Genomic DNA, 27,631 nt, shown 5'->3' on the forward strand with positions numbered 1-27,631 from the left:
AGCAAATACCCTTTTTTATTTTTTGGTTAATTTCACTGTCTTATTTTTAAACTTGCATGTGCATCTGCCAGCAGCACTGTGTCTTGTTATAATATTCCTATTAAGCAGGTGGATGTATCATAAGCAGAGAGAGTTTAGTTCCATTTTGTTTAAGGCTATGCTCTTCAGTTTCTTCTATTTCTTCTGTTTGATTAGGAATTAAACTGAATCTGCAACATCGGTCTGAACAGTGTCTCTCACAATTTTGTCTTCTGTCATGTCAGAAGATTGTTAACAAAAAGGTCATATAAGATTCAGTGAGGGTTCTAATAATTTCCTTTGTATGACCTGTACCCCTCCTTGACAATAAAATAACCCGTGCCCAGAAAACATATGTAAAAGCTGTGCAGCCCTATTCTGCTTTCCTTGTTTGCTCTCTTATTTTTAAAAAAGCATCCCTTTCATTGCTTGTCTTAACATCAGTTGAAGCAGGGCCAGATATGCAATGAGAGGTGAGTGAGAACTTGAGAGGGATGGAGAATTGCACTCTGAAACAAAACCATTTTCCCTCCTTCTTCTCTCCCCATCATTCAATCCAAAGAAATCATCTCAGAGCAGCCTCCCCTAAGGCCAAGATCCTTTCCTGGAGATTTCTAATATACTGCAGTAAGAACCGCTTCCCAAGACCCTCCATAAATCCCCAGAGATTTTCCATGGTCCTGCCTTGGTTAAAATAAAAAGCACATTCAGGAGGGAATGACTAATCCCCTGCCTGAATGCGACAAGCCTTTTGGAAAGTTTGTGATCTGGAACACTAACTCTCTGATTTGTTTGGCTGTGTGAAAACATTTTAAGCCAGCTCTGGAAATTCACCCCTGAAGCCTCTTTTGGGGCTTGTATTTTTTATTTTTCACCCATTTCCACAAATCTTTCCCTTGTTTCTAAAGAGTGCCATCGTCCATTCCTGAGCCCTCAAATCCAATTACCAAACAATGTACAAATATATGGCTGAGCGTGGTCTATGGGAACAGCTGCAAAATTGCTAATATTAGGTCTAATTTAGCTACAATAAATTAGCAAGTGTGTGGAAGCAAAATGATGACAGCATAATTATAACAAAAGTCGATGTGTTGAAGTATATGGATGACAATACATACTAATTTTAGCGAAAAAATGCACCAAATGAAATGCATGCAATGAACAGACGGGACTAATAGCTCAGACACATATACTTAATGTGACCAGTCAGTGTAAAAACAAAAAGATAGATGAAGCTGTTCAGAATCTAGTGCTAACAAGCAGTGTAGTCTGAAACCATTAACTGTCAGGGGTAATAACACTCAAAGTACTGAAGTGCAGTAAAACAGCAGCACTTTTCTCGGGATGATGTGCTGATGTACAAGCACACACCTGTGAAGAGGGTACTAAATCTATCCTTGCGTTTATTACTATGGAGGGAGGAAAAACAACACTAATAATGTAAAGTATAAACGAAAATAGCAGACAGCAGAGAGTGACATTTGCATGGTCCCAGTCAGCTTGTTAGCTGAAGTGGGTTTTAATTAGCTATTTTCCAGCAAGCAAATGAGCAAATTAGTGGCAGCCATAAACAAGCAGAGACAATCAGGCCCAAAGAAAAAAAAAGAAAAAAAAATCTGAACGATCGGACCTTTTTCTGTGTTTTTCTTTTGGAAATACAATGCCTTCATGCCGCAACTAAATATTTCTATTAACCAAAAGAATGTGGCAAAGCGAAGGCCTTGGCAATAGTGTGAGTTCTCAAAGTGGCTCAAAACATGTTAGCAGTACAGCAAGAACAGCAGGGACAAAAACCCCTGCTCTGAACAAACCCTTCACCTCAGATAGAGGGCTAAAATCTTGGGCCACCCTCACAAAGCCTCAGTGCCCCAGTGCCCCCCCAGCACTACATTGCATTCCTGGTGAAAATTTCCCACCTGTCCACCGGAATGGGCTGCCCAGGGAAGTGGTGGATTCTCCATCCCTGGAGATATTTAAAAAGAGATTGGATGTGGCACTCAGCGCCATGGTCTGGTAACTGCAGTGGTAGTGGATCAAGGGTTGGACTTGATGATCTCTGAGGTCCCTTCCAACCCAGCCAGTTCTATGGTTCTATGATTCTTGGGACCACAGGGCTACAGCGTTGCCTCTGTCTCTTGCCCTGAAAGCAGGACAGCATGTGCTTCCAAAAATGTGATGCAGGGTATGGTGTGCTGCTCCTCACCTTCACCTCTGCACTGCAACAGGCATGAGAGGAGCAATGGCCATGTGAGGCCAAAGTGGTGCCTGGGACGGACAGATGCTCATGCTGCTGAGGAAAAGGCAAAGGCTCTGCAAAGGCAGCAGGAGACAAACCACTCCAGTGAGTGTGAGGAGAGGAGAGATGGAGGAGTGGTGAGCAGGCAGGACAACGCCTGGTGCTAAACTATCTTGCCAAGAGAAGATTCTCATGTGTGGTTTTGCTGCAATGCACAGAGTCCCATTGAGTCTCTGGGATAAGAACCCTCTCCACCCTTGTAGAATAGGATGCAGCCCATGGCAGATAACATGGACTTGGGTAGTAATGAACAAACCCACTTCCATGAGTGCTTCTTTTATTACCATATGCATTACTGACTGCATAATGAAACCTGCCCTGCTGTTACAGTAACGCAGTCCTGGGATGAAGCTCTGTCTGAGCCTGGTCAAGCAAGGCCCAAGGTTAAGCAATCTGCTGTAGTACTTTTTCTACTGAACTGATTATATTCATAATCATCCCTAATGAGAAACATAGCAAGCTTATCCCTTGAGTCAGCCATGTTTACCCTCTGTTTTTAAGCAGAGCTGATGTTGTGAGGATAAGAAACCTAATACAAAGGACTTCAAGATTGCTTCAACTGTTAGGTTTTAAATTTGAAGGATGTAGGTGTGTTTGGCGTAAGATATGAGTATGGGAAAGTCAGTGAGCAGTAAGCAACCACCAGAGGTAGTTGCTGGGCAAGAGGTTTGGTGTTTTGAGCACTAATCTAGACCTTGAAAAACTTGAGTTCATGTTTCACTCTATCAGAAACTTCTCCTCTGACCATGGCTGACAGAGCCAGTCTGTCTAGGGATAACAGTAATTCTGCCTTAGGAGTTTGCTGCAAAACATTCGTTAAATACTTTGTAGGGCTCAGATATTGTGAAGAAGGGGCTAATTAGTTGGAAGGAAAGGAAAAATGCCTAATAAAAACTAATCTTATTTATGCATCACTATTGGTACGTGTGGCGCTAGAGAAAGACATTGCAGCAGGCTTTCAGTTGGTATAAATTATCTGAGAGCTGCATCCCTGTCCTTGTCTTGTGCCAAGGGTATTACAGTCTAATTAATACAGATAACATGAGTGCAGACGCCTACCTGTTGGGCGCAGTTGGAATACTAACACAAGGGGGAAGGCTCTTGAAGAAGGTTTACTTTTTGTTTAGTTCATTTGTTTGGTAATGTTTTGACGGTCAGAAAACCCTGGCAATGAGTAGAGCCCAAGAGGCAATTAGTAATGGGGCAGAAAATGCAATGAGCCAAAAAATGAATTAACTTGAGCAGACTAGGGGCAGACACAAGGGGCCAATGCTTTTTGCTAGTTTATAATCCCAGCCCCTCCACTGGATTCCAAGAAGGAGAAGGAGGTGTGATTTAACACAGAAAGAGCTGGCAGGATGTTTCCTTCTGTGCCCAGGGCAGTTTTCAGCTGCAGAAAGCCCTGGACAATGAGGTCATGAGCTTGCAGCCTGGGCCACCTCTTCCCTAAAGCCAGGCTCTGCCTGTAAAGATTCCTGCCACTACCACCACTGCTGTGGAGGGCAGAACACTGAAGTAACCAGCACCCAGCCACCTTACCCAGAAAGAGGGGTGCAGCCAAGAGCACCCCATCAAACACGGGCATCCAGCACTGCCCCTGCTAAGTAAGCAGGACCAGTGACAGCAGGAGTGGGGTTGGTGCAGCACGATGAGCCACATGTGGGCAAGCTGCCTCTGGCTGATTTTCTGCTCTCATTGCTTCTTCTGGGTTTCCTCCGGTCTTCTGTTTATTTTTTTGGTTCCTTTGATGGCTTTCAGTTTTTGCTATTAGCAAACATACATGCTCTGAATTAGGATTCAGTCTTTCGCTCTGAGTTGTGGGCTGATACTGTTTTCAGCTTATACAGAGCCATAAGCACTTTCACTACATTCAAATTGCACATTTTTTCACAATGAGCATGTTTCCCTGTCTCTGACAGCTGTACACCAACACCAGAGGGTAAATAAAAAATAGGCAATTGCTCTTGCAAGCACACATGCATGGTATCTATCTAGCATTCACATGAGGCCACAAGAGGTAACTGTCACCCAAATGGTCACGTTAGCCATCATGTTAGCCATTAGAATCAAAGATAATGATTCTTAGTTTAGAGAGCTGCTTGACAGAATCGCAGAAAAACACAACTGCCCCCAAGTGTGTGCTAGGATGATTTTCAATGCATGCTGTAGTACTGCAATGCTCAATCCTATACCGCCCTTAGGCTCTGTCCTGAGGGAGACAATTCCAGATGATTCCAGTGGAATGATGAAGTTGTCACCTGGAGTCCAAGAAGGGAAACTCTGAGGAGGAAGACAACTTAAAAAACATTCATGTCATTTTAATTTTCCTCTTGCATGGATCCTTCAATGCCAAAATGAAAGTACAGGAAAGCCACAAAGCACACATACAGTTCAACATTCCTCTTTTCTTTCTGGGTCATGCCTGATGCTATTTCATCATGGCCAGGGGATTTAGGGCAAAGTAGGAGCAGAAGTGAAAGAATAAGGATGATCTTTAAAAGAACAGAACTGTTGAAAATTCAGAGCAAAAGAGTCAATTCATAGCTTTATCAGCATATAACAAGTGAAAAAGCAAGATATTCCTGTTCAAAGAGTAAAGTCCCCAAATGGATAAAGGTTAAGATAAAGGGGTTGAATTTCTGCCTGGCTCCATCCAGCCCATAGCTGTGCTGACATCGACTGAATCTTTGGTCTTTCTCGGGTGAAGTATCACTGAGCATAAGAAAGTTACAACCCACTCCCTGAGGATCCCAAAGGAAAAAGCAACGTGTCTAATTCAAATCCTTGACACTTTATATCAACCACTGTAAATCTTTGTCTCAGCTCCTGCCAGCCTGAGAAGTGAAATGGGCAGCACTCTTCATTTTGCCTTTAGTAGTGTCTATACTACTCTGTTGTTTTTAGTGAAGTTGCAGGTTGTAATTGAGTCTGCTAAGTATCCCTTTTCACTGAGTGATGTTACTATCTCCCTTGCTGGAACTCTTTTAGCTTTGTAATAGCTCTTTTTAAAAGGACAGTCTGATCTACTTTCCAAAATCTTCAGCAGAAAATAAGTTGCATTCATAACACAGGAATGAAACTGATATCTGAGGTCCTTCCCAGCATTATCTCACTCACCCCAGGCCATGTTCTGACCATCCCCCTGTGTGACAACACTTCTGCAGCAGAAGGAGGAACAGTTTTCAGCAAGAATCTTGACAGATCAGAGACAGGAAGTCTTCAGCAGCCCAGTGAGGTCAGGTAAGCAGCAGCCAAACAGTTCAGTGTTCATCCCTGCACAGGTCCAACCAGCCTCAGGTAGTTGGATTTCCCCTCACCTGGGCACAGAAGTAAATTATACCAGCAAAAACTCTCCTCTTTGGCTTCTCTGCTGAAACCATCCCCAACAGAGAGAATGAAAATTAAATGGGAGGGAGCACTCTGCTCACAGTTCACAGATTTGCTGCTGATCTTAGGGTTCCTGTATAAATACAGTGGTGAGACGCTTGAGTTTTTGTTACAATAGAGAGATTGCACCACACATGCATCAATGCCCACAGCAAAAGTGAATTTCTTCTCAAATTTTCTCCCCTTGCCTCTCTCACTCCTTCACTTGCAATCCTCTTCTTTTGGATTTTTGGATCCACAAATCTACCTTCAGTTCCCACTGATTTCAGAAAGAGCTTGTAGAAACACACTCTTGTGTCATGATTTTTTCCCTCCAGATTGCTGCAAGAGAATGCCTGGTGGACAGAAACAAAGTCTAACCAGGCACATGCTAAAACCTACAGAAATAAGGTCACACCATAGTTAGTTAGCTAGTTATAGGTCATACCAAGCTTTGCTAGGCCAGCATGGTCCAAAAGGTCAAACCATGGATTCTCTGTTGTTGGTTTGATTAAAGGAAATAGCCATTTGGTATCCACCACAATGACAAAGGAACTACTATTCTGGAATATGTAGACCTTTTAATAAAGGCTGCTTTGAGCTCTCACTGTAGTATTTTTAACACGATATTTTGCAATTAATTTCTCTTATGACAATGCTGAAGATGTATTTCTTCTGGAACTGAGTTTTGGTTGGACTGACATGCTACATATAGAAGCATCTGGCTTTCTTCTTTGCTTATAGATGGGAAGGGTTAATCCAGTCACACATTGCCACAGGACACAGCCCAGACCGAACAAGTGTTTCTCCTTTTCCTTCCCTTCCTCTGAGAAAAAGAGAAAAGAGCCAAACTTATAAATACAAATGATTCTTACCAGGTAATGGGGAGAAACCAAACATCTGCCATATCTTTTCCTTCTCTCTGCCTGTTCTCCCTCTGGAAGAGCAAAAGGGGCATCATCTCAGGCATCTTACAGGAATGAGGGGAGGATGCCCCAGGCTGCTATTTTGCAAATGAATGAGGAACACAGATATGTACTTGAGATCAGACTGTAGTCGTAACAGAACTACTCCTTGCATATGTCATTATTTGGAGCAGTGGGAACATGAGAAATTCATAGACTGGGACACACCTCACAGTCTCAGGATTCTTCTGCAGTTTAAAATAGATTAAGGGTGCAAATCACCCAGGATGTAACCTCACAAGTACCTTTTCCTGGCACTTCATACTTAGCCAAGAAACACTTATCAGAGGTGTCTTTTTCTCTCCCAGTATTTCTACCCTTCTGCATGTGGTTCCAGAGCAAGCATGGAGCACAGAAAAAAAATGGGACAAAATCAGAAACTGTCTTACTTTGAAAACTAATGATCATCTGCTGGGGAAAATTGTTGGCATTCTTGTAATTACTTAGTCCAGTCAGTTCACATTTAATGCTTAATTCTCTTTAAGTCTTCATCACAGAAAATGTGCTTATAGTTTTCTTGGCTTGCTGATATAACAAAGATTTTCTCATTAAAAGACAGGCTAAACCAAAAGGCAAATAGCTTCCTAAAAAAACAAACCAAACCAACCAAACAAAAAACCAAAAATCCCAACAAAAAACCCAACAAGCAAACAAACAAAAAACAAAAAAACCCACCACCACACTAATAAAACTAAAGAAGATTCATAACGTATAATTGAGATAAAGAAGCACTTTTTTTTCCTTTGCAAAGACAGAAGATCAAACTCCAAACCACTGAGGATGATATAAGCATACCCTTTTACAGATTAAAATTAAAGGAAATATTGCTTTTGATTTCATTTGGCTTTGGATCACCAAATGTATCAGTGTACATACATATCCAAAGCAAAAGATATTTTTATATAAGCACAAAGTATAGCCACAAGCAGTCTGGAAGTCTGGAATCTTGAAAACAAATATATTGCCTATATTAAAATATTCAGTGACATTTCATGCTGTGACTATTTGCAGTGATGGCTTTCCATAAAAGTTTTTTCAGATGATCTATGTATTCCCTAGCTCTGACCTGCCTTTCTGTCATGCTCCTCAATTTTTTCAAATGCAGCATACAGAACAGAAATATTACCTTGTTCCTTAGAATGATTATGCCATTACTTAACAGACCAAAATTCATGAAAATGTGAAACAGAAGAAAATCTATACCATAAAAAGGCCTATGTACAACAATGATAAAATAATCAATTGCTAAAATTACTTTCTTGATATTAGCTTTTCTGCAGCTATGGGCAAATAGGAAAACAAACCAAACAACAACAACAAAGTCTAATTTCTTATATTGGGATTTGCAAAGCTGTGTCAGCATGTCATGAATTGAGGTTTCCGTGAAGTCAGGCAAATCCACCCTCTGAACTTCAGGCATTATGATGTCCTCTCCCACTGCTTAAGTTGTAAGGGGTGGCAAAAAACTCACAGCTCCACTTTGAGAAAACTTCAGTAGTGTTTCAGCATGTGAAGTTCTTGCAAAGGTGTTTTCTCAATGCCTACCCCCTTTACAGCCTGATCTTCATCCTGGCTTTGCCTGGGGTTCTTGTAAATGCTGAGCACCCACACCCCTGCTGCAGATCACCAGCAGTGATGCTCCTGGAGCTCATCACAAACCCAAACAGTATAAGCAACACTGAACCACATTGCAGGTTGCTCTGTCTTCTTATATCTGTTTTCTGTTCCTTAGATGTTCCTTGACTTTCCTATGACATGGCAATATAACAGAAAATACGCATATCAGGTAAAAATCTTGGAGTAAAGTAAGGCATACAGATTTAGGACGTTTTCCATTAAAGTCAAAGTGTTCTGCTGTGGTAAACATTTCTGCCATGCTGTGGTGATGATGATTAATAGAGGGCTCAACATCAAAACAGACAAGTTAAAAGAAAAGTACTCGTTGTCCTTCCTCAGCATGTTTTTCTCTAAACTATTTTCTGATTAGAAAATAAATTGTTTTTCAGAACTTAGGTATTTCCAGTTGTGAATTCAAAAACTATATTAATGAAATTACTGAGAAATATTGACAATAATCTCTGAAGGCACAAGAATTTTAAAGCTATGACTAAAAGGCAAGAGAGAGTTTCTTGCTGAACAGGAAAGTGTGAAGCCACAGTAGCTTCTTTTGAAGGACAGTGTGAAAATTCAGACAAGCCTTCACCCTACCCAAATTAATGCAAAACAAATAACGTGCATACTCAAGATTTTCTAGGGAAGGATATCAGAAAGAGCTGGAAGAACAAGCATCCTTCTGGAGTAGGCATAAGTGGCTTTCTGAAGAGGTCTAAAGACAGGGATTCATTCACATCCCAAGGCAGTACACCTGGATAAATGTAATTTCCTGTACTCTAACAGTTAATAATGCCATGGCTAGCATGGTAGCAGCAGATCACATCTGACCATACCAGAGCAACTATGAAACAGAAGTGACAAGCTTTCAGAGTAAAATGTTTCACTGATATTTTTTACACTGGAACTTAGAGATGCTGTAAAACAAAAGGCCTTAAATGCTGGGAGACAAAGCTCATGAAAGGGGGAACATCATTAGAACTGCACCCTCAAGACACCTGGCCTCTTCCTGGAATCCTTAAACCTTGCACAAAGAGTTTTGATGCCAATTTATTTTCTTTTTTACTGCTTTGTACTGTTTTTTTCACTCAACCCAGTTTTGAGACACTCTTCCTGCCTTGGCCTGCATCTGGAGTAATTTTCATAATTTGCACTCAGAAACAGGGAAACTAATTCCTTGCTTATGGTACAAGATGGATGCTATGTAAAACTGTGTGACCTGGTGCACTCAAATACAATACCCACAGAGGTAACGACAAGAGGGAAAACCTCAGGATCACCAAGGGAGATGGGAACATGGGGGCAAAAGTTACTTTAATCTTTTTCTCTGTTTAAACTGTTGAAGGGACAACACTTGGCAGGCTTAGTCCCCAAGGGATATGAATGCTCCTGTGATCAGACTTTCCACCTAACACAGGCTGAAGAGAGGCACCTCCCAGTTCCTGCATCTGACCCAGGAATCTGTTATGGGGCAAGAGAAACTTTTAGTTTAGTTATAGGACTAGAGACTGACCAGTCCTCTCTACCCAGAAATAGAAAAGTCATTTTCCCAGAGAGGTGCAAGCCAGAAAGAAGGAGAAAAAAAAATTTTTTTCCCTCTCTCTTCAGGCCTGTCCTCTTTGTTCACTTTCCCAGTTTCCTTAGGAGCCTATGTAGGAGACAAAAGACTTCTCCAAGCTCAGATCTCTGTGGCATTAATGCAACACATTAGCTGGATGACAGAAGAAAAAATATGCACTCAGTTTCCCTTTCCAAATTCTGAGTCTTGTGTTATAAGCAAGGCATCCTTTCCTATGCCACCTCCTTCTACCCTCTCCCACCACCCACATCTCTGAAGAAAACATTTGTTTCTCTCACCAGAAAACTCCTTGTCAATCAATCCCACATCCTTTCCAGTCTCTTCACACCTCAGAGTCCCACAAAGTAGCATCCAGGCCTATGCCAGGAACTCCCAATGTACTCTCCATCCTGCCCCACACCCACCCATGAGTGGACTGTGTAGCTTTGAATTCAGTTTCATCTAAGCTTTGAAATTGTTTTCTGCTTGAAATGCATACCTGATTCAGTGGGAGAGCTATTGCATCTCCCAAAAACTCTAGTTCCTTTTGCACAAGTTTTTTTACTGTTCATGGATCTTTTTCCTCTCTTCTCAGGGAAGGCAAACTGGCACCAGACCTTTGAGGGCACCTCACTCAACACCCTTTAGGAAAGCTGTCACACCAAAGGCCACTCTGCTTTTCAGTCCTGACTTCCCTGCCTGCATGTACACAAAAGGGAAAGTACAGGGACACTGAAAATTTTAAATCCCTAACACAAGTGTTTTTAACACAAAAACTCCTGTGAGAGACAAATATTCCCAGATTCCTTTGCCTTCAACCAAATACTTCCATACTTAGAAACTTCTAGTGATGCCTTAAACTGAAATATTGCAAAGTGCCACTTCCAGAGGGTTCAGGGGCTGGGATCTAGCCAATCATTCCCAACAAAGACAACAAGGAAGAGGATAGAATACTTGCATGATGGTTTTTCCCTCACTGTTTCTTTTTTTTATTTTTTTTTTCCTTTTTTTCTTTTTTTTTTCTTTTTCCTTTTTTTCTTTTTTTTCAGTAATAATAAAAGAGGTAACCTGGCAGTAAGCAGGAACTGAGGTTCATCCAACAGGCAAATACCATGTATTTGCCATGTTATTTGTCATAGTTATCATGTTGTACTTCCCACATGCATATTGTTGCTTTGCCCTCCATCCTTTTCACTGGTAGGAGGAAGAAGCTATTGTCTCACCCTTCTGTTGCTGGTTTCAGGAGTATAAGCTGAGCTTTTAATTTAAAGAAGAAATGATCCACTTAACCACCTCATTTGTCTTTGGACTGAATGAAAGCATCTCTCTTTCCCCAGCAAAAGAAATATTGTCACTACCCTCATTTTTCACCACTTCTGTTATTGATTCTCTCCTGGCTGCTGAAAGAAAGGGACAGATCCTCTTCGGCTCAAGAAGAAATGACCCAGTGGTGGAAAGAGTTAAGCCAGGCATGAAACCTTAACTGCAAGGGTTTCCTTTATCACTGCTTCCTTCCTTTATCACTACTTCTTCAGACAGGGACCTCCTGAGATTTCCACCATAGCTGACACCTGAACCTGAGACCTCTGGGTACAAATGTATGAGCTCTACCTTTTCCTTTCATGTCAGATTCCTGTCAGCTGTCACTTAGAGTAGACCTGAAGTGCTTCTCCAGGTTAGAGACTGTTGCAGCCCTAAACAGCAGGAGCCCACACTTGTGTATTTTATTGATCTCAGGATGCACTTAGGCAACACTTCCTTTTCTTTTAGCATTTATTTTACAATTGCTTTCACAACCCAGCACAAAGAGTGAGGCTTGTTATAAGGCCCGAAAGGAGAATGCATCCTGACATGATAGAATGGACACAGTGCTGAGGATGGAGAGCAAACAACCCCTCCACAAAACAGGGGATGGTGGGAAGCCTGGGATTTTTCCCAGCACCAGGGTGGGTACTGGGAGGATAGAGATGTACAGCATCCCATATACTTGGCAGTCATCTCAGAGACAGCTGAGAAAACTTGTCAGATTGGGACGGCTCAATAACAAAAAAATTTTCCTTTTTAAAAAAATTATCCTATTAGTCACCTCAGGCTTGCCCTGGTAAAAATCTCCTCATCTGCCACCTTTATAGCTGGACTGCAGCCATACAGACATCACACATATGTTTTGGCCCAGCATTTTTTTTCACACATCTTTAAAAGGAGAGCTGCTATAAGTCGTTTTCAAGTTACAGCGTATTTTGTTCCCCAGACAATACTGCAGTTCCCCATAATCACATATAAACGAAGAAATATTCTGGTAATTACACCAGCAAAGCGCAGTTGCTTTCAGAGATGGATTTACAAAAAAAAAAAAAAAACAACAAACCAAAAAGATCCTGGGAAACTGTGGGTGAAGAAAAGAGAAGCTGTGATCAATTTGCTTTCCCCTCCCCAGCTCTGCCAAGGGTTGCAGCCACTCCAAGAAGGTACCACAGGCTGGGGACCCTAAGTGGAGCCAGAGCAGGGCTGGGAAGGAGAGTGGGAAGGAGAGGTGCCAGAGAGGGAGTCAGTGGGGCCAGAACCCCCATGTTGAGCTGAGGGAGCAAGAGCCTCTTCAAAGAAGTGCCTTTGCAGATGCTGCTTTGCACACCTGGGCTCCCCCTGACTTTCTCTCTCCATTTTTTAGCCAAGGAAAACACAGCAGTGTAGTACTGCTACCAAGTCTGTCGCCACCCTCAGCTTTTCAGCATTGAGCTTTTTCCTGTCTGCACTTCTGGGGCATATAGACCCCTTCCAGCTCTAGGTCCTGACTTACCCTGGTGTGTACCCACAAACAAGCAGCCAAATGCAGTTATGACGGCACAGAGCATCTTTAGCCACACCTTGTACAAGTGAAGGTAGGAGAGGAAAGAAAATACAAGATTAGGCTCCAGCAAGCTCCACTTCCAACCAGAGGAGCCACAAGACACAGGAGGCTGATGGTCTTCCCTCAGAAAGTCCAAAGCATTTGTTAAGAATGCTCAAAAAGGCTTTTTGATTTGAAGGGGAGCATGGCAGAATTATTTCTATCGGTATCCTCTGTCTTTCCTGAGACCATTGGTAACAGAGGAGTTAAAAAAAGAGGGCACATGAGATGCAGCCCCAGTGCAGTATGTTAAAATGATGCATCTCCTGGAGACTGTTGCCTTCAGATGAGACATCTCCCCAACAACACTGTCACTCATAGCTTACTGCAGGTGTCAGGTGCCCTGACTATTGTTATTATTATTATTAGATATTTGCCTAGAGCCACTGGTGCACCTGGTGCTCAAAATCAACTCAAACAAGCAGCTGATTTTTAACAGTGGGCCGACTGCATTTCCACTTGTGAAAATTTGCTTATTTTCTCCTTCAGGCACTAAATGTGCAATACAGTTTTGTTTCTGTCATGCAGGACTTCTGGTACCTGTTATTTTGTAAACCACAGAACAGCCCAGCTCTTCACCCCAGCGAGCCGGTCTTTTTTATCCGTCATCTTTTCAGGATCAGATCACTAATTCACGTACAGGATAAGACAACTGCCAAATTATTATACTACAAAGAGAAGATCTTCAGACACCTGTCATCTTGATGAAAGCAGCACCATCAACTGACCTTTGCCAGTTCAAGGTCGATAATGAGACAAGTCAGGCAGGAAGAGCAGCGTGTGCTGACTCCATTAACGCTGGCTGTGTGCACACTCGGTAGCACTGCCTCTCCTGTCAATTAGTGTGGGTAAACTAGGGACTGCTGATTGCCAGAGACATGGCATAGCGAGCTGCTGCTACCTTTACTTCTACACCCTGCTGCATTTTAATTAGCTCCAGTCCCCTGACTATTTCTTCAGAGCTTCATTACTGCCGTCTTCAAGAAACTCAAGGCAAGCCTTTTACATCGCACATCGCTAATGAGAAGAAATGTGAACATCCTCACCATGGAGTTTGATAATGCTGGGCTGCCTGCATGCGCGCGTGAGGGTGCACGGGAAGATTGAAGGGGCTTCTCAGCATAAAGCAGTGCAAACATGGCTCAGAGATGACAAAAGAATAGAAGAAGTCTGTGCCTGCAAGGGAAGGTATTCCCAAAATGACTGAAAACGCAGGATGGAAAAATGACGCGCAGCCATCCCCGATGTGCGCAGGCGAACGCGTGCGTGCCTTCATAAGGTGTAGTTTCAGTAATGTTTATTAAAGACCACCCACAGACACTACAGCTCAATAGCAGGAGATCGAAAGCTTAGAAATAGAGAGTTGCCCCAAGGGGCACCAGCTCTTGGCTCCCATAGTCCACACAGATGCCACCCATATGACAGCCATAAGAGCTGGTGGATGAAGGACCTGGAGTATGTCTCAGGCATTTCCAAGAATTCACATTTCTTTTCAAAAGAAAGCCAGGTGTTGTTGGTGGGGGGGGTTTATTGTATTTTTCTTCTTCTTGCCGTCATTCTGACAGTATCAGCCTAGCTGCACTAATTTTCCTTGAGTTTCAATTATATTTGAAGCAAATTGTGATAGACAATTCCTGTCTTTACAGCCGAGTGCTGGCCAGACCAGCTTTGAAATAGCTTCAGGTTAAAATATTGCGGTCTGTACAGCTCTCCCTTCACAAAGCACAGATGTGGTTGGTGCAGGTCAGCTTGGTGAGGGATTTGTGTTGACGTTTTGAGTCAATGTCTTGGTCCTGTTCTGTTTTTGCAGCTTCACCAGATGACAACTCCCTCAGCGTATGGGCAGTTCTGCTGCTAATACTTGGCTTGGGTATCTATATATCCCAGTTATAGCTCAATATGAATCTTACCCAAGTCTCTCTCCCACCTTGTATGACCACCGGTATTCATTCATTCCCTCCTCACAGCAATAGCTCTTTTAATTAACTTCTCTTGTGTGTCATTCATGCCCTTACAGACTTGCAGCTAATGAGGCAGCAAACCTATGTTAGGATTGTTTTCCTCAGTGAACAGCAGCACAAATCTTGTTGAAGCAACAAAAAGGTGTGATGAGAGAATTCTTGCTGGAGATATGATGGAGAAGACATGGGATGGTTTGGAATTCTGTTTTCTACATGGCTTTAGAAATGGTTTACTTTTGGACCTGAGGCGCAGTGGGAGAGGAATCAGGTGGGGCTTTTTGATGACAGTCCTTTTATTTTCAGCAGCTGCCCAGAAAAAAAGGATGAGTCTCCTTCAGCTCAGTGGCTGCCTTTACTGCTTTGGAATGAGAGGTTCCTCAGAGCCATTTGCCCCTGGGAAACCTCCTTCACAATTAGTGACTCACCTTCCTTTGGTGTTCATTGCTTTCTCTGCATCAAGCAAATTTAGACCTAGAGAAGGCTGTAGATTGAAACTGGTTTCAAAATCCTTGCAGTAAAGCTGCTTCTGAACATGCAGCATTAACATCTGCTGTCCCCTAAGTGACTGTACAATAAGCCAGTCCTCCTGGAGGGGATGGTTCTGTGACTGTGAAATGGAGGGAGGAAAAGAAACCTGGACATGCTGGCTGGATGCAGGGGAAAGCTCTGGGCATCCTTTTAGGAACTGGAGCAGGACTGAGCTTCTCTGGTGAGCCTGTGGCCTTCACAAACCACCTTCCCAACCTCTGTGGCTGTGCAACTTCATCCTGCTGCTCTACAATGGCACACTCCTGCCTCACCATGTATTTCCATTATTCCAGAAAAAAAACCAAATCCAAAGTACTCCCTTTCCCCGCCCCTCCTTACACCCTTTTTGTATTTCCTTTGAATGACTAAGAAAATAACAATCTGCACCCAGGCACGAAATACGATTTGTAAAAATAAAACTAAAAAAAAAAAAATCACATCATCAAACCTGGGTTTGTTTTTCTGAAGTGCCTCTATCCATGGGGTGTTTGTTTTCTCTGAAACAAGAGCCTGTTGCCAGCCTCCACACAGCCCTGTGTGCTTCCTTGAAGCTCACTGGAAAAAATTAGTCCTTTCTTTCTTAAGGCAAATAGCTATTACCCTGAAAAACTTGGACAAACAGAATGGCTTCTCCTCCTATTCCTTACCCCCGAGAGGTCAGATCATTCCAACATTTGTGCCGTGCCATCTAGAAATGCTAACTAGCCACCTGTATTGATCTCTTTAAAACAGCAACTTTAAAAAACACCCACCAGCATCCAAACATATGGATATGTGCCTGAGGGCTGAATACATTCTGTACATACAGTTATTCTCATGCCTGACACAATCATACTCCATCTCTGCTGTTGCAGGGACACCTCCCTGCATCCTCCTACAGGCTCTTACACAATGGCTGAGGACTGGGCAGTGTGTATCAGTGGTAGCCACAACCTAAATTCACTTTATCATCTCAGTGTTAGGGCTTTATTGTGCAGCCCTGATTGATAAAGATATAACTCACACAAAGGAATCTTATTTCAAAGGAAACACATAGAAGTCATACTGATGAGGGCAAGAACAGTGTGTTCCAGTTGCCACAGGGGAGAATTGCTTCATGAGTCTCTCAGCAGAGCAGGTGAAGCCACTTTTACCAACTCTGGCTATTCTATTAGAAATCTCTTATTATTGATTTTTCATAGTACTCCAGCTGTGCATGCCTGCACAGCACGAGGCTTACTGAAGAGTCAAAAAACATAAGCCTTTAGGCTCAAAACCAGAAGGAAAAGACCCCTGATCCCAAGTATCTTCTCTACAGGTGGCAAGATTGCTGTCTCAAAAAGTGCTTTTTTTTGTAGCTAGGTTAAAATCTTTCCATTAGAATGAACTGGTTTCTTGGCAGAAAATGGTATTACCAGTAAAGCTAAGCCTATTTCTTCCCCCACAAAAGTGGTGTATCTTGAAGAGGAAAAAAAAAAATTATTCAACAGCCAAAATATTTTTGCTGTGTACATCACCAAAAGCCAAAAAGACAAAATATTTCTGACATGCATTTCACTGAAAATCAAAATGTTTTGATTGCAAATATTGCTGAAGTGCCTCAAGAGATGTGCTAATTCATTGACTCCCTTTTCCCCAGGGAGCAGGCAAGATTTGCCATTACATGCTAAGACAAAGATCTACCATTTGCAGCATCTCATCTCTTCTTCAGGATATTTCCTGAAGGAAGACCTGGTGAGACAAGACAATGCCAGCTGTAGGAAGCACACAGGTTCCTCAGATGCCTGCATAAAGTGCAAGGGCAGCCAGTCAGAGCTGAAATACTTTTTCTTCTGGCTCAACTGACTCATATGATGCTGGTATTATTAAAAAATCTAATTTTTCTCACAGTTTCAAACAAAAAGATGAGGGAAAAAAACCTCTTGCATTTGCACAGACTGTGTTTTTCCCTTTCCCCACACTTCAAGTCAGATATCTGGCAAAGGACACCCCTTCTTACTCCCTAAGCAAAGTGAAGTGGTGCACACTATGCATCACAAGGTCTCGCAGTGGCCCTGACAGTAACACATGAAAAACCAAGGAGTCAAAGGAAAATTTTCCATAACTCTCTTCTAACTGGGCTGCACCTTTTCTAGCCTGCATAACAGGCCAAAACAACCAAACAGGACCCACAACGCCTGAATCACAGATCTCTGGGGAACAGCTTTTTTCCCAAAAGAAAGTCATCTTGCAGCACTTTAAGCTCCATGTATCTGTCTGTCACACCTTGTGACTTACTTTGGGGCTCTGGCACATCCTGAAGTCTGCTCAGAGATGCCCATCACTCTGCATCTCCTCTGTTCATCTGAGGGCTTAGCAAGGGGCTGGACTTTAATAAGTGGAAGGGAGCACAACAGCAGCAGCATCCATCCACAGGTATCTATCATTCCTTTAAAGACAGACATGCCCAGAAATTTTCCTTCTTGATCGTAATTAAATACTATTTGCATTAAAAAAATAAGTGACAACGGAGGTAAAATTTTACTATGGTAGACAGGTGACTAAAAAAGCCATGTAATAGGATTTTTGAAAGCATGTTGGTACCTACTGTCCTTTAGAAATAATCTGACAAGAAAAGCAGAAGGAAAACAAAGCAGCACTGATCAAAATAAAGGAAAAGAGGGATTTAGGGATTTGCGTTTGCTCACTAGTTGGTTACATAAATTGCCTGTGATCAAGGGTTTAAAATGTTTAAAAATATGTTTGAGGTATATTTAGGCTTCCTTATTTGCCAGGAAATAATATTTGTGCCTTTCTATCTGTCCTGTTCTAAATCGCCCAAAATAGACCCAAAATGTTGCTAGAAAAGCAATATAAATCTGCAAAGAGAGGGAGGAGAAGAAAACATCCATTGTAAGGGAAGAAAATAAAAGTCATGGATGGGTTCTGAAGCTGAGAGTAGTTCCTGCAATCCAACAAATCATTCAATGCATGCCATAGAGGTAGGAGAGAGAAAATGTGGTGTAGCAACTGTTGTGTCTCTGTAAGAGATTTATCTCAAAAATCTCTCAAGCACCAGTGTTATCTGCCTGCTACAAGCACAGGGATATTTAAGCAGCTCATGCTTAAGACCATTAGCAAGGTCTATCCAAAGGCCCAGAGAAGAGATAAACCAAATGGAAACCCATATGATTTTATGTTTCTTCTAAGGTTTGCCAAAGGTGCAAGCAAACCAGCGGCATCAGTGACTGCCAGACTTGTTCCTTCCTTGGCACTAATGAGGTGGAGAAACAGCCCAGTGACTGCAGAGCTCTGAAGTGCCCATGTCAACAGGGAGTTTCACTTGCCAAATCTTTTAAGGATTGATCATGTTTAAAGCAGCTTCTTCTTAAAAACAAATAAAATCCCCTATTGGTTCATTATCTACAGCTCATGGGCTGGACCACATGAGAAAAGGCAAATTTCAGCATGTGTTAAAAATACAAGTGATAATTCAGGATACTCACTTCCCTAACTCAGCTACTGAAATGAAAGTAATTTCCACCAGGCTTGCACTACAAACATCAGTTCCTTGCTGTTAGGCTGAAAGCAGCTTCCAGTATTTTTCTAAAGACATATTTCAGCAAGGTGAAGTTTATCAGGAGAAAGGCTAAATATAGACCCATTCAGTTTTCCCCTAAGGTCACGTCTCCACTAACTTCAATCTCTTGTGCTTGTGTGTTACAGAGAAGGGTTTGGCTCTACAGTTTTAAGGTTGCTGTGGGAACCACCATGCTAAAGCAACATTAAGAAGGTGTATGAAAGAAATATCCTCAGTTCCTCTCTTACCTGTCTGCGAGGCAAAAAAATTAACAGATAGTAGTGTCCCCCAAAAATAAAATAACATCTGTCAAAGAAAAGGGGAAGGGGAAGGGGAAGGGGAAGGGGAAGGGGAAGGGGAAGGGGAAGGGGAAGGGGAAGGGGAAGGGGAAGGGGAAGGGGAAGGGGAAGGGGAAGGGGAAGGGGAAGGGGAAGGGGAAGGGGAAGGGGAAGGGGAAGGGGAAGGGGAAGGGGAAGGGGAAGGGGAAGGGGAAGGGGAAGGGGAAGGGGAAGGGGAAGGGGAAGGGGAAGGGGAAGGGGAAGGGGAAGGGAAGGGAAGGGAAGGGAAGGGAAGGGAAGGGAAGGGAAGGGAAGGGAAGGGAAGGGAAGGGAAGGGAAGGGAAGGGAAGGGAAGGGAAGGGAAGGGAAGGAAAGGAAAGGAAAGGAAAGGAAAGGAAAGGAAAGGAAAGGAAAGGAAAGGAAAGGAAAGGAAAGGAAAGGAAAGGAAAGGAAAGGAAAGGAAAGGAAAGGAAAGGAAAGGAAAGGAAAGGAAAGGAAAGGAAAGGAAAGGAAAGGAAAGGAAAGGAAAGGAAAGGAAAGGAAAGGAAAGGAAAGGAAAGGAAAGGAAAGGAAAATCTCAAGGTCTTTACTGTCTTCACAAGGCAAAGTGAGAATAGAATAAGTCTCTATCTTTTTACTCTCTATTAAAGTGTGCTTGCTTACCCCTTCTTACCGTATTATTTGATATAATTTTTTTCGGGTGAGTTTCTGTGGTGATCACTGGGAAATCAAGAATAGAAGTCCACTGGTCTCCTGGCCTTGGCAGAATTATTTTAAATTCAGCACAGTGGGGGAGAAGGAAGTGAAGGTTTTCATTTTCTGTTTGAGTCTTGGATCTTCCTCTAGCATACAGCAACCCTGCATGGTTTCAAACATTCTCATTAGGTGCTGAGCTAAAGGTAGATATAATTAAATGCAGTTTTCCATCTACTGCCAAGGTGCATAGGTTTCCAGGGAGCCAGCTCCTTGTCACCTTTTCTGTGTACATGTGGCTAAATATGAATATTAATGAAATCCCAGTTGTCCTTACCCTCCCCTTTCCCAATTTATTCACAACTATTCTGTTTTTCTGCAATGAAAGAAGGGGGTGGGGAGGAAGAAAAATATAATTAGCTTCTTTATGATGCCTCAGTCTGCTCTGGCATCAGTGACTGAGCCTCCTACTTCGACAGTGGACAACTTGATGAAAAAAAAGATCTTTAATAAGACAGAGTGTTGATTATCTTCAGCAGCCCTGACAAGATTCAAATGAAAGTAAGATTTCTTGCTCATGTTCCTGGCCATGTCATTCAAAGAGGATGTTCCCCTGACCAGAAATAACATTTTACCCAACTTAAGTCTCAATATTTCTCTCAGGAGGGGGGGTGAGGGCAGAAGATTTGGTCTAAAACTACTGATTCTAATAAGAATAATGACATCTCCCCTCTGACAAGCCATCATTTCTCTAGAGCTCACACATTAGTTTTGAAACTGGAGCACAAATCAGTAAGAACAGAGCCTTCCAACACAGTCCCACGCCAGGTGAAGCCCCACACTAGGACACAGCAAGCTGGGCTGCCTCACCATGGCCTGACCCCAGCTGAAGATATGGAATTGAGGAGCAGACATCAAGGGAGTCTATCATCTCCTCTGAGAGTGAAGCCATCTCAGAGAACAAAGAGCAGTGCAGCACTTCTCCTCCTACCAAGGAGAGCAGGAGAAGACGCAACAAAAAAACATTCACAGGATAAGGTCCCCTGCCACCAAATGTGAGCTCACTTCAGGGTTAGGGGAAAGGACACCAAGGAGGCAGCCCAAAATTGTTCTAGTCAGCCTGGCCATGGGCTGCCATCTCACCAGGAAGGAGATAAGACCTCCCCTTCCTCATCCTGCCCATCTTTCCTGGGCCACATCACTACAGAACAGGTTGAGTACCACCAGCACTTTCATGCCCAATGCCACCAAGCACAGCCTCCAGGACTCAGCACAGCAAGAGCTCCCATTTCCCATCTCCTACTCTCCTCAAAAAAAAGAAAAAAAAAAGAAAAAAAAAAAGGCTTGTCCAAGGACTTCTATGAAGACCCTCACTGCACAGCAATTCATCATTCATGCCTGGCCAAGTTAAATGACCTGGTTCATACCATGGCGTGCCAGTTCCCTCCAAAATGAGGCACAAATCACTGCATCTTGTACTCTAAGAGCAGGCTCCTCTTTTCACACACACACACACACACACACACACACACACACACACACACAAGGCACAGGCTTGTGCTGAGTGTGTCTGGGTTTGGACTGAAAAGCATTCCCCCATATATAAGACAGAAAATCTGATTTTAGCTCCAGCCTTCTCCAAATTATATTATATTAAAAATTAATTCCCTTCAACCTGTGTTCACACCTCTGTGGTGTTTACTGACTGAAAACATGCTGGCAAATGTGTTTACTGAAGAAACATTCCTTGAACCAGCAAATTTTAGGCAAATATTTGTGGTAAGCAATTTTTGAAACTGCAAACCCAAATATTTATCCCAGAAAAAAGATTCTACAGGCCCACTCAAAGGACAGAAACATACCAGGTAACCTCTGTCTCCAGCCAGTCTGATGGGTGCCCAGCTGCTCTTTGGACAAAGAATCCTTCAGAGGGATGCTGGAGGCACCTGGGAAAATCCTGATTTGCTTCCTGGCAGACCAAAACATGAAGAAGAGGAAGGACAAAAATTTATGAGGCAACTCGTGGCAATTATTTGCTCAGAGTGCCATCATGTTTGCTGAAGAATGAAGCACACTCAGGGCCTGACAGAACTCGACCAAGGTTCAGGTGAAATGGGGTCTATTCCCTTCTGTGTCTCTGGCAAATGAACAGCTACTGTTGTCACTCTGGACTGCATTTTGAAGGCTATGATTTTAGAAGCAGGAGAGCAGGACAGCAGGATGGTGGGCACTAGACTTCGAGTAAATATGAAAATATCATGTGAATAGAAAGTTGTGCATAGCTGCACAAAGCCTCCTGCATCTGCACAAACCAGACAAAACCATACCTTAATTTTATACTCGATTCAAGCCGAATGTCTCTATTATATGTTTTGTTAGGTATTTACACAGAATCTATTTGAAAGTGAAGGTGCGTTTAGTTGCCAAAGGTAGCAACTGTGTTTTCTGCAAACTACTACCAAAAGTTAAGAAAGGGGCAGAAGTAGAGAGGGAAGTTCAGCTCCTTCAGCATGGAGAGGCCGGTGTCCAAATACTCCCAGTCAACCCACTCTCAATGAAATTTAAAATATTCAACCCAAATGGCTGTGACTGCAGCCACACCAACAGCATAATAATCCAATCTCAGCTGCAGAGTTCACCCTCCCTGGTGTGTGCATTTACCTGTAAGTGTTACATGGGAAGAGTCAAAAGACCTGCTTAGGACCCAGTGTGAGAAACTGCAGGAGCAGGACTCATTTGAGAACTCTGCCTCTTCCTCCTCCAAATAAACTGGGTGATTCAGATTGGGGAACAACTTGCTGCAGGAGCCTAGCCCTGCCTGCCTGACCTTCCCCAGTGCCCTTTCTCAGATGATCACCAATGCAGTAGAAGGTTTAAGCAACCCCTGAGCCATCAGTGTACAGTTCCTTCAAATTCAGCACCTTAATGTGAGCAGCAGAATGAAATGTGTATTGCTACCAACCTGGTGAAAGGTCTGTGTAGCTCTCTGAAGCATTTGGGTTTTCAGCGTTCTCAGCCTTCACATCTTTCATGACTTAAAATTTCATTCTCTCAGTGTTTCTTTAGAGGAGTTTTAAGCAGAACTACACATAAAAAACCCAAATGGCTGACAAAAGATCAATAGCGTTTTTCCCAGTGAGACCTGTGGAAAACTGTATTTTTCACGTGCACTTTTAACCTTTCTCAGACTCCCTGTCTCAGTGACTACCACACAGTTTATGGTTCCAGCCAACAGAAGAATTAAGGAAGTACATAAGCAGATAATGAGTAAGTAAAACTCACAATAGAATTTAAACTCTCTGGAAACCTATAAGCAACTGGAAAAGGTTTAGAATGATGCTTCACTGCAAATAGGAAAACAAACAGAAAACAGTTTCATTTCAAAGCAGCTGAGAATAGGAAGAGACTGTGAAATTGTAGAAGAATTTGTCATAAATGTAAAGCAGAGGTTTCAATATTTTAAAAATCAGGAGGCTTAAATCCATTCTTGACAAGGGAGCAGAGAGTGACCAGCACTAGCAGCAGAACCCTCTGTCAGAGTCTGCTTGGGGACCAATCTCTGGGGGACACAATGAGAGTCTGCTAAACAAAGAGGACTTCATGGTCTGGATTGGCACTTACAGTTTCCAACAATGTAGGCACCAATAAAAGTCCAGCATATCTAATGGGAAGCACCTGGGGCAGAAATACAGCAGTCAGAGCCAAGACAGTGGGTGCAGAGGGCCTGGCAGCTCTTACCATTTTGTAAACATGACACCCTAAGTAACCAGATGAGGAGCCAAGGTGGGCCTGGCAGCTCTTACAATTTTGTAAACATGACACCATAAGTAACCAGATGAGGAGCCAAGGTGGTACTTCCAGAGGTAGGCACAAACCATGCTACATGGTATCTCTGCAAAGGCAGAAGTCAGAATCCACCCCCTGCCCTGGCACAACCTTGGACAGGAGAGAGCAATCTGAACTCCAATACTGCTCAGAGGCACGTTGTTAGCCAGGTTCCTGTTTCACCTGCAGGGACACTCTCTGGACCACAGCACGGCAGGGAGCATCTTGGAGCCTTCTCAGACAACAGGGAGCTGTGAAATGCCCTTGTCCTGTTGGCCCTGGGGCAGAAGGGGCACATAAGCACATCTTTCTTAAGATTCTGAACTCCAGTTGTGTCACATGGAAATTTGTATGACAAAGCACTGATCCAATTGCCAATTGCTGACTTTGCCAAGACTGAGAAAGGAAAAACCTCAGCATCTGAGTGATCTAAAAGCAACATCCATATCCTCAGCTGTAGCAAAAGAAGTGTGGTCAGCAGGTCAAGGGAGATGATTCTCCCCTTTTCTTTCTCTCACGAGACCCCACCTGGAGTACTGTGTCCAGTTCTGGAGCCCCCATCATAAGGGACACAGAGCTGTTCAAGTGAGTCCAGAGGAGGATCAAGAAGATGATCAGAGGGCTGCAACACAACCCCCCTGAAGGTGGCCTACATGTAGGAAAGCTGGGAATAGACTTTTGGCAAAGGCAGGTAGTGATAGGACAAGGGGTAACAGCTTACACTGGAAAAAGGTAGATCTAGGCTAGACGTTAGGAAGAAGTTCTTCACTATGAGTGTGGGGAGACAATGGAACAAGGTTGCCCATAGAAGCTGTGGATATGCCCTCCCTGGAAGTGTTCAAGGCCAGGTTGGCTGGGGCTTTAAGCAACCTGGTCTAGTGGGAGGTGTCCCTGCCCATGACATTAGGGTGATCTCCAAGGTCACTTCCAACCTAAACCATTCTATGATTCTGTGAGTCGCTGCTGGAATGTCAATAAAAACATGTATCTGAACCACTGGTGATAAAGGCTGTCAACGTTTTAAAGTGCTCCATATATTAATGTTTAGTTATTTGCGAGTCTCTGCAGCCTAACACTTAATTCACCATAATTAATGCAAATGTCAGTCACTGTGGCTGCATCTACATTACCTGCTGAATTATATGTCACAGAGTCTGGTGGACCTGGTGGATCGTGGTTTACAGTGCAGCTCTCACCAGGCCTGGCTTTCCCCTGGCAGAGGGCAGTGGGCACTTGGGTTTCATCCTAAGGAAACATGTCCCTAGGGTCAGGAACTGAGAAGTGCTGCTGCTGTTCAGTAATTCACTCTATGTAAGGACAGAAAACCTCACCAACTGCCTTATGAGGCCTTGCAGAAAGATGGACTCTCAAAAGTATCTTCCCTTGAAGGCCAGAGAATAAAATTGTTTCCTTTACTGCTCCACAAGGGATGACGGACATTTTAAAATGAGAAGCCAATAACAGCAGCAACAGTAGAGAGTATTTTCTAGGATTAAACTGCAAAGTGATATTTCCAGAAATCCCAACATGGGTTCTTACTCATCAAGTGACAGGCACTTCTCCTTGGAATGAGTCCAAGCTTACATCTTGACCTCACCAAAGCTCATCAAAACGGACAGCACGAGCTATTTAAGAAGCTCTTGTTCTCCTGTCATTTATATCAGCACAATCATTCCTTTGGCTCTTTTGCCCTGGCTATTAAATAGATCACTCCAGCTAGGAAGTTCTTCATATAAATTCCCCACCTATCCAGCACTGCTGACTCTTTGATGATGCTGTTATCTTCCCAATGCCACAATATTCTCTCTGAAAAAATGTGGGTATGTTTTTAAATGACATACTATTTAGCAAATGACAACAAACAAACCTCCAACTTCAGATAATGTAGAAAACCACCATCCTATGACCAAGAGCTGCAGAATGCCTGAGGTAGGAAATACTATTTATTCTTGTAATGGATTTTATGAACAAATCAAAAGAGGAGCGATGTTCCTGAAAATTTGGTCATTTGTCACCAAGGCCTTTTTCCATCTTGCACTCATCAGTCCTACTACTTGCCACTGCTGAAAGTATGTCCTGTACATAGAAACAGATATAACAAGCACACACACACTTGTTCACGTGCATGCACTCCAAGAAAGTACCTACCCTTCTTTGGAGAATAGCAAATCTATAAAGATGCGAGGAACATTTAATCAGTCATTTTTATTTGCTTTTCTTTCAATAAAAAACTAGTCTACCAATGGAATGTGAACTATTACCTACTTCTTAAATGTTGAACCTAACTACTCTTCCCCTCTTCTTTTTCCTCCATCTCAGAAATAATCTTAATATAGCGGCACAGGATATGCATTATATTTTTCAGGCTTGATTTTGTCTTTCGGAATAGCAAAGATCTTAGAGTTACAGACATATAAAAAATCTCACAGGTTTGAATAAACTGATAACTTAGATACCTTCAAGTATTTTCTGAGGCTTTGGAAAAGGAGATGCTGTGGTGGCAAAAAAAACTATTTTAGTCCTGGCAAAGTTTTGCATGTGTGTATACATGTTTGTATGTGTGTTTTAATGTTATGAAATACAAGCAAGAACTTTTGGGGTTTGTGGGAATAAATTTTCAACATTTTTGCTCATTAAACAGAGGGTGGCCAAAAAAGTCTATTCACAGAAGCTTGGCAGCCATCCCTCACAGAGACAAATCAGTCCATTAAAAGATAGCACTGTTCCCCTTCCTCTGTGCAGCAATGTAGGGTTTCACACTCTGTTTACATTGCAGAAGGCTGAATGAAATTTATCAGTGCTTGAAACTATCATTAAAAAAAATTAAAAGAGCAAAGCCCAGTCCTCACCCCTCAAGCTAACTCCAAGTTAGCAGCTGCTGGTGTGGGGAGGTACTGTGATGGGTTCAGGGAATGGAGGATATGTCTGCTGGGGCTGTACCATTCCAGGCTGGTTTCTCTTTTGCTCTGCAATGATGTGGTCATTCCTGGAGTCACTCCATGGATTGCCCTTGGGAACTTTCTCTCAGTTTTTAAGACTGAAGGCAGATAGTTTTCTGCTATTTGTGGTTTGTGGGGGAAAAAAAAAAAAAAAAAAAAAAAAGAAAAATAGAAAAAAGGAAAAAAAGAAGAAAGAAAAAGGAAAAAAAAGATTAAAAAAAGAAAAATTAATAAAAAAAGAAAAGAAAAAAAGAAAAAAGAAAAAAAAAAAGTGTAGATTTTCTGTAATTTACTCTTTACTTACCCTGGGATATGCTGATTAAAAAAGACAGTTGAAAGAAATAGTATTTGTCTATCATTGCTTTTTTCAGGTTGAATGGCACCTAGCTCTGAGTACGCAATGTTGCAATGATAGATAATTTCAAAATAACATATCATGAAGCTCCAAAATCTTGTTGCCTCAAAAATAAAACCACAGGGATTATTTTTCTCTTCTTTTACCCCAACATACCCTTTTCTTCCTTCTCTGGAAGATGCTTTTCCTACATCTTTCATTCTTCCTTCCCTTCTCTCCAGCTGTTTTATGTCCCTGGTGCACATGAAATCATTCTCAATATCAACTTACAAATTTCTCCTCTCAGTCTTAACAGGCATTCTACCAGGTATCAGCCTACCTGGCTGGACCAGATATTAAGATATTCTGCCCCTCCAGAGGGTCGCTGGACTTTGTGGCATTTATGCACTGCTTTTCAACACATCCTGTCTTTCCAGTCCTCAGGGAAGATGTGCAGGTTCTGAGATAATAAGAAAGCTGAGCTGCAAAATCTGGGAGGGAGAGCATACTTGAGGGACACTAAGATATTTTCAACACTATCAGTCATAGGTAAAAAGAGTGGCTTTGCTAAAAGTTTCACTATGTTTTCACCATCTTACTTATCTTAATTTTTATATAATTGAGACACAAAAAGGATCTAAACTGGGAAAGCATTCAGTCTTGACTCCAAAATTGGTCAAATATTTGAAATGATATGAGACTAAAAATTGTTTCAATGTGTGGAGCAGATTTTTTTAAAAAGTAAGATTAGAAGTGACAACTATGGTTTCCTTTAAAAATCTCAAAGATGTTAATGGCAATTGCTTGCTGGATTCTGAAGCACTGGGAAACAAA

The 27,631-nt window shown here is 42.5% G+C and overlaps 1 long non-coding RNA gene across 1 annotated transcript in view; it reads right to left on the reverse strand.

Moving 5' to 3' along the window:
• Nucleotides 1-27,631, reverse strand: part of LOC139792659 (uncharacterized) — a 103,365-nt gene that overhangs the window by 31,222 nt on the left and 44,512 nt on the right. Inside the window, exons 4-5 of the long non-coding RNA XR_011724336.1 lie at nt 23,522-26,582; nt 21,562-23,457 (exon numbers count right to left, since the gene is read on the reverse strand). This is a non-coding gene — a long non-coding RNA (uncharacterized lncRNA). The remainder of the gene's footprint in view (nt 1-21,561; nt 23,458-23,521; nt 26,583-27,631) is intronic.

Source organism: Heliangelus exortis, chromosome 2 (assembly GCF_036169615.1).
Source record: "Heliangelus exortis chromosome 2, bHelExo1.hap1, whole genome shotgun sequence".
Lineage (NCBI taxonomy): Eukaryota > Metazoa > Chordata > Aves > Apodiformes > Trochilidae > Heliangelus > Heliangelus exortis.